The sequence below is a fragment of the Gigantopelta aegis genome, unplaced genomic scaffold (assembly GCF_016097555.1).
Source record: "Gigantopelta aegis isolate Gae_Host unplaced genomic scaffold, Gae_host_genome ctg4476_pilon_pilon, whole genome shotgun sequence".
NCBI classification, from domain to species: Eukaryota; Metazoa; Mollusca; class Gastropoda; order Neomphalida; family Peltospiridae; genus Gigantopelta; species Gigantopelta aegis.
The window spans coordinates 23,094-29,949 of record NW_024533884.1 but is presented as its reverse complement, the minus strand read 5'-3'; the positions used below and the strand labels follow the sequence as shown (position 1 = coordinate 29,949).

At 35.7% G+C, this 6,856-nt stretch overlaps 1 pseudogene; it reads left to right on the top strand.

Annotated features, from left to right (window-relative positions):
• Positions 1-3,158: 3,158 nt before the first annotated feature.
• LOC121392776 lies at positions 3,159-6,856 on the top strand (annotated as a pseudogene).

Below are 6,856 nucleotides of genomic sequence, written 5' to 3'. Positions count from 1 at the left end.
TTTTTGCTTCCAATTTGACTTTGAGGGAACCTAAATTGGAAGGAGGGTCGAGCCGGACTTTTAAGGTATAAAGACAATGGCTGAAACAATATTACAACTTAAAAACCATTCTGCAGTGATCTTGAAGATTTCAAAATAGTTGAGATTACACTAGGTAAGCACTCCTTCCGTATGTGATTTTCTCTTTGGAACTGATGCAAATGTGCATCGAGAGGATTGTTATAGGTAACGCGTCAGGTGCATGCACAAGCCGTTAAATGTATGTCAGACCTTAATAGAGCCCAGGCGGTAGTTAATCAATGCTGTTCACTTGGGATAGCTGACGCCTTGAAGATCCAGATCTCACTAAGGGCATCTATCATATTACAATTAGATACTTCCTTAAATGGGCTGTATCAAGGTCATTTAATTTAACATTAGTCTTAGCGAAATGGCATTCCTTCAGTCATTACAGGAAATAACATTTCTCGAGACATTAAACCGAATAGGACCAAAGCAAAGTAATTATCATAAATCACATTGATAAGATCATTTGTATAAGTATAACACACTCTGACAATATATAAAATATGCCCTGATTGAAAAATGAACAAAAAAACAATATAAATCATCTCATAGCAAATGACGTTTAAAATAATACGGTCGAACAAATTCTTTTTTTATCCTTTTGAGGTGGACTCTCTTCTTTGATGCCAGCCCGTATTGTCTTTCTTCTCGGACGTGGTGATTATTATAGAAAAGTGCTAATGAGCAAAAAGAGCATCAAAACCATCTCCAGTTCTGTTAGATATTTCAAATATTTTATTCTCAGGACACCCAACACTTAAAAAGGGGGGGGGGGGGGCAATTCTTTGCTCTGGCATTAGATACAGCTCTGACGCTTTCCATATCGGCTTTGTTTCCTACTAACAACTGCATTTATATCGTGTCAGACTCTCCCATTCGATGAAAACTGAAGCACTCGCGCCACGGGTTATATTACTAATACTATCTTCGCTGTCAATGGAGTAGACCAGTAAGACATATTGGCATCGCTGAAGTAAGTAGGAGGAATTGTTGAAGTGTATCTTTCCATCCCAGCAGTAGTATAATATAACTGTTAGCTAATAAAAGAAACACAGGTGCTAAATATAGTACGAGGTAAATGTTTTCTGTTACACTATCCAATAGTCTAATCTAAGAACAAATTATTTTAATTCTTTATTGTTAATAAGTGTTGGGTATAAATCTTTTAAAGTCAATGCCTTTCAAAGAAACTCACTAATTACTACATGTAACATGACACTACTATAGTAGTGCCAAAAAAATTACCATTACTAAGTATTTTAAATAGCTTTACTCATCATTTGATAGTAAAAGCGGATAAACAAAAGGATAAGAGGCGGACAAACAGACCACTGTTATTGATAACCTGAGAGATATCACTTTCAATCCAGAATGAAGTATTGTTATATAAACTTTGACCTTTGAAATCATATGGGAATAGTTACAACAACAGGTAGTATTAAAACAGGAAGTGATACAGCTATATTTAATTCTACTAAGTTATGAGCCAAAGACAACAAAAATTAGTTCAATGTTTGATTAACGTTATCTTTTTTTTTATCATGAGAGCTTAACATAACCAGCGCATTTGAAAGCATAAACACATTCGAGATGTACATCAAGTAGAACTATAAGTTAGTAATATGTAGTATATATCTATTAGTAACTATGACTCAGCATAACAATACACAAGTAAAATGTTTAAATGAATTAGTGTAGGATTGAAACAATTCGTGATTTGGGGTATTGTATTCCAAACATATATCTACACCCATTGTTGAAATCATTCCAGTGACCATATATGACAAGTGGAGCCTGGGTAAGGTAAGAAGATGATACCCCTCCCTTCCAGTAAAATTTGGCAGGCCTCAACAACTTCTAATAGCTTCAGTAACGTGTCAAGAGTTAAGATCTCAAGCCTATATGGCATATTATTAATACTGATACAACACATATATCCATAAGGTCTATATGACATCATTTGATTCACTTCATCAGATTGCATGCAAACAAAACTGCATGGTGACAAGTGATTACCTTTAAAATGGTATTTAAGAGAGTCATTCAACTTACTTTTAACAGGGTTCCATGTACATGCCATTCCTTCATGTGTTCAGCTTGGTACCTGGTTTGAGTTGTGGTTTCAATGAATTTATCTGTCTTAATCTCAGAAAACATGGAAGTTTTACCACTCCTTCATCTCCTACAGGACTACCTTGTTAGTTGATAAATCAGAATCTCCAGCACTAGCATCATATTATTTAGAGTACATTCAAGTTACTTGGAGCGGGTTATTGGTTCGATATATCTGGGATGTCCCCAATCAATGATCTCAGGAAGTTTTGGCTCCTAAGTTTTGTATTTGGTATGCGCATGCGCATCAACGTGCAAAAAAGCGGGAAATTTGCCAAACTGAGAAAGAGAGAAAAGAAGTAGGTCTTTCTTTTCTCTTGATTTTACTCATTTTTTATTAGAATGCCTTTACCAGAAGAAAATGCAAGTATAGAAAGGGGTCAACGGCTTCTTCTTCCCGAGGACTTAGCCCTACAGATGTGATTGCTTTAAAAGCTGTTGAAGAATCGTATGGCTCTCTTGGTTTAGAGGGAACAGAAAGTTGTAAAAAAAAAGAGAATGGAACTTTGGACACACCAGTTACTGTTATATCAATCCCATGTTGTGATGACCACAAAACAAATGTGTGAAATAAATTCTATATCACATGATACAGCTCCTGTTCACGTGACACAACACACTGAGATGTATATTGAAGACGGTATTGTGACAGATACAATGTTGAAGGAGGAGAAAGACTAAAGAAAGAAGAAATAACTGAAAGAAAGAAGAAAATAGAAACGGTCTAACGTGTGTAATATTTAACCCTTTCTTGTTCAATGGTCATCAGTGTATTATTTTATTAATTCTGTGTCTGATTTCCAGACTCTCATGACATTAATATCAATTGAATCTGGGAATGAGACTAACCAGCTATAGTTGACCATGGTGTGTATTCTAGTCTTATTCCTAGACACTGATGTAGACCTGGAATGAGACTAAATAATTAATGCAAGTATTCAATTTTTTTTAGAAAGTACTTTTTTCTTTAGGCTCAAAAGATGGCATCAATGCCGAGTCACAAACGTTTTGCACGACTTCAAACATTACTGGAGAAGAGTAGCATCTACAGTAAAATACTTCTTAAAAAAAATGGAGGATCAGAGAGAAGAAATAAGAAAATGGCTGCTAAGAAAAACTCAAAACATGTGAGAAAGAGAAAAGGACCTAACCAACATAACTTCTTCAGAGACTTCTAAAACACCAAGACAGAAGTATGTTGGAACTATTTTAGTTTTTTCTAATTCTAACTTACTAAAGGAGAAGATATCAACATCGAATAGAACAACTCGAAGTAAAGCTAAGAAGGAGAAAAGCTGAAGAAGAAAAACTACAAACTATCTGACTTTATGGACTCTACTGTGAGTAAGAGAAGAGAGAGATATAACTATTGTTAATTTATTTTAGGGCCAGTTAAAGAAACGTGCTAAACTTGACATGTTGTCTCCTCAAAAGAACCTTCCTGTGACTCCGTCTTCTCCTATTACTCAAGATGATGGAGGTACAAGTCAAGAAGAAGTGGAAGACGAAAGTATGTATGTGTGTGCGTGTTTCAACTTTCACTGATCAACAGGTAGATATTTTGAAGGACAGTTGATTCCTGCTGGACAACCTAAAATGATCACTGGCGGTATTATGAGATCCTACAGCTGGAAGGGATGGAATGGTTGAAGGTAAAAAAATAAATACAGATAATGTATTAAATGGATTTTACTAACTAACTAGGTGTTATATGAAAATGGTGTTAATGGGATTTTAGCAGACGAGATGGGTCTTGGGAAGACTGTACAAGGTATTGCTTTAATAGCTTATCTCATTGAGATGGGTGTTTTGGGACCATTTTCTTGTCGCAGCACCTCTCTCACGATATCTAATTGGGTAGCTGAATTCAAGAGATTTGCTCCAACAGTAAGTTCTGTATATAGTTATAAAAACATGATAGCCTTACTTATATTTTATAATGGGTATCCTTTGGAATGAGGTGTCTTCGTTTACCTTGTTCATGATCAGATGGTTGAGAGTGTAGCGGTTAAAATATAGAATGTCCTAACTGTTTATAGTAACTGTCAGTACTAAGACTAGAATCTTTGTCTTAAAATATAGGAGTGTGTCCTTGGTTTTAAAAATGTTTTTTTGTAAGAGATTTAGTGGACTGATGATTTATCGGCGTTAAAATATTTAATCTATCCCTCGTTACTTTTACAAAAAACATCACATGTTAAGTTGTTAACATATGTTAGTAAACATAACCTTACTACTACTGATATAGACAAGTTTATTAATACAAAATCAAATTTTATTGTAAACCAATCATTTTTATTCTAGATACCTGTTGTTCTTTATCATGGAACAAAAGAGGAGAGGTACAAAATCTGTAGAAAGATCTTTTTCACGATCAAGTAGGAAAAATCCTGCTAACCCCACTTTGTTACCTGTGGTTGTGACCTAGTATGAAATTTGTATGAAAGACGAACGTGATTTAGCTGATAGAGCTTGGAAGTTCCTCATTGTAGACGAGGGACATCGCATAAAGAACTTGACTTGCCAAGTTGATCAGGTTTGTGTAACCTTTTTTGTTGACTTGTGTCAATTTCTTGGTGTTCTAGAACTTTGAAAACTTTTGATGCCGGCAACAGGACTATTACTTACTGGTACTCCACTGCAGAATAATTTTAGTGAACTGTGGTCGCTGTTAAATTTTTTGTTACCAGATATCTTTGATGATTTAAATAGGTAAATAAGATAGGGACAGACAGACTTTGAACAAATAGCTTCTTTCTCTCCCTCTCTCTCTCTCTCTCTCTCTCATCTCTCTCACACACACCACACACACACACACACACACATACTCTCTCTCTCTCTCACACACACCACACACACACACAACACACACTCTCTCTCTCTCTCTCTCTCACACACACAACACACACACACACTCTCTCTCTCTCTCAGTTTTCCAGTCTTGGTTCGTTTCAATTCTGTTGTTGATCAACAAAAGAAACTAATGAAGCTATTATTGCTAGAGAAAGAGAACAACACGTACTAAGTTACATTAACATGAGGTATATCTTTAACTACTACACATTGTACATAAAAATAATATTGTCAATGTTCTCAGATATTGACACCATTTTTGTTAAGACGACTCAAAAACTGATGTAGAACTCAGTCTCCCACCAAAGAAGGAGATACTTGTATATGCTCCCTTACAAGTGTTCAAGAGAAATACTATACCAGTATTATTAACAAGACAATTTATCAAGTGGTTCAAGAAGAAGAGAAGATGGTTGCTCGAGGAACAAGTCCTGATGGTGACAATGTTTTACAAGAGAGCAATGGTACAGTACGTCAGTCATCAAGAGTTTCAAAAACAAAGGTAGAGATAATGCTAGATAGCTTTGTTGAGAAAATGCTCTACCATTTAGAGTAACAGACTTAAGTGATGAACAATTTGAAGCTTTACTCCTTGGAGAACTAAATCCTGAGGCAATCCAGATTAAAGATCAAAATCCAAAGTAAGAGGGAATTCATTGATAGAGATTATGTCAGGATCATATGATACTCTCTCTCTCTCTCTCTACAGGGTCTCTCCATCTCATGCAAAATCTGTTCTTAACATTAAAAATGCGTAATGGCGTATGGATGATGTTAAGAAAGTGTTGTAATCATCCTTATTGATGCGGAGTTCCCTCTTATGGAGAATGGTGACTTGAAGATTGATAGAGATTTGGTCACGGTGTGGGAAGATGTTGATGTTGGATCGTATGTTGCCTGTACTTATTGAACGAGGGCATAAGGCAAGTTTTTAAAAGGTTTAAATTTACTCTCTCTCTCTCTCTCACTAGGTTCTTTATTTTTTCACAAATGGTTTCATGCTAGACATTTTAGCTGACTATTTTGATTTAGCTGGTTTGGAGATTTGCTCGACTGGATGGCACAATGGCATATCAAGCAAGAGAAACAGAGGTACTGAAGTACAACACCTGCAATTCAAACCAGTATTAAAATTAAACGACTTCATGCACGAATGATGTCATCCATCTATTTATTGTATCTGTTGTTTCTAATTGTTAGATGACAAGATTTAGAGAGAGTCCAGATTGTAACCTCTTCCTCATTAGTACTAGAGCTGGTGGACTTGGTATCAACCTAACAGCTGCTGACACAGTTATCATTTTATGACTCAGATTGGGTAAGTTTACGAATACCACCTGCTTTAATTTATTTCTCATACCAGAATCCCCAAGCTGATCTGAAGCACAGGATCGTTGTCACCGTATAGGTCAAACAAAGCCAGTCATGTATTTTATAGGTTTGTCACGCTAATACAATTTGATCAGCGTGTTGTGGAGGAGCGAGCAGCTGGAAAGAGAAAACTGGAGGAAAAATGGTCATCCACAAAGGTAATTTGTTAACTTACTACCATACATGTTGTAATTGTAAAATAACATGCCTGTCTGTGTGCTCTGCGAAACTGTCTTCAAAGCTATCAGTATTTACAATACATTTTATGTAGCAAATGGTATTAAGTTGTGTGGTAGATCAAGTGGAAGTTTATGGACTGCTCATATTTATTGTGTTTGTTTATAAAGGAAAATTCAAAGGATATAACAAGTCCAATATTGCTCTCTCTGTTGACGATCTTGTTGACCTGTTCAAATCTGTTGATCATGACAAATTGTCAAAAGCAATGATATAA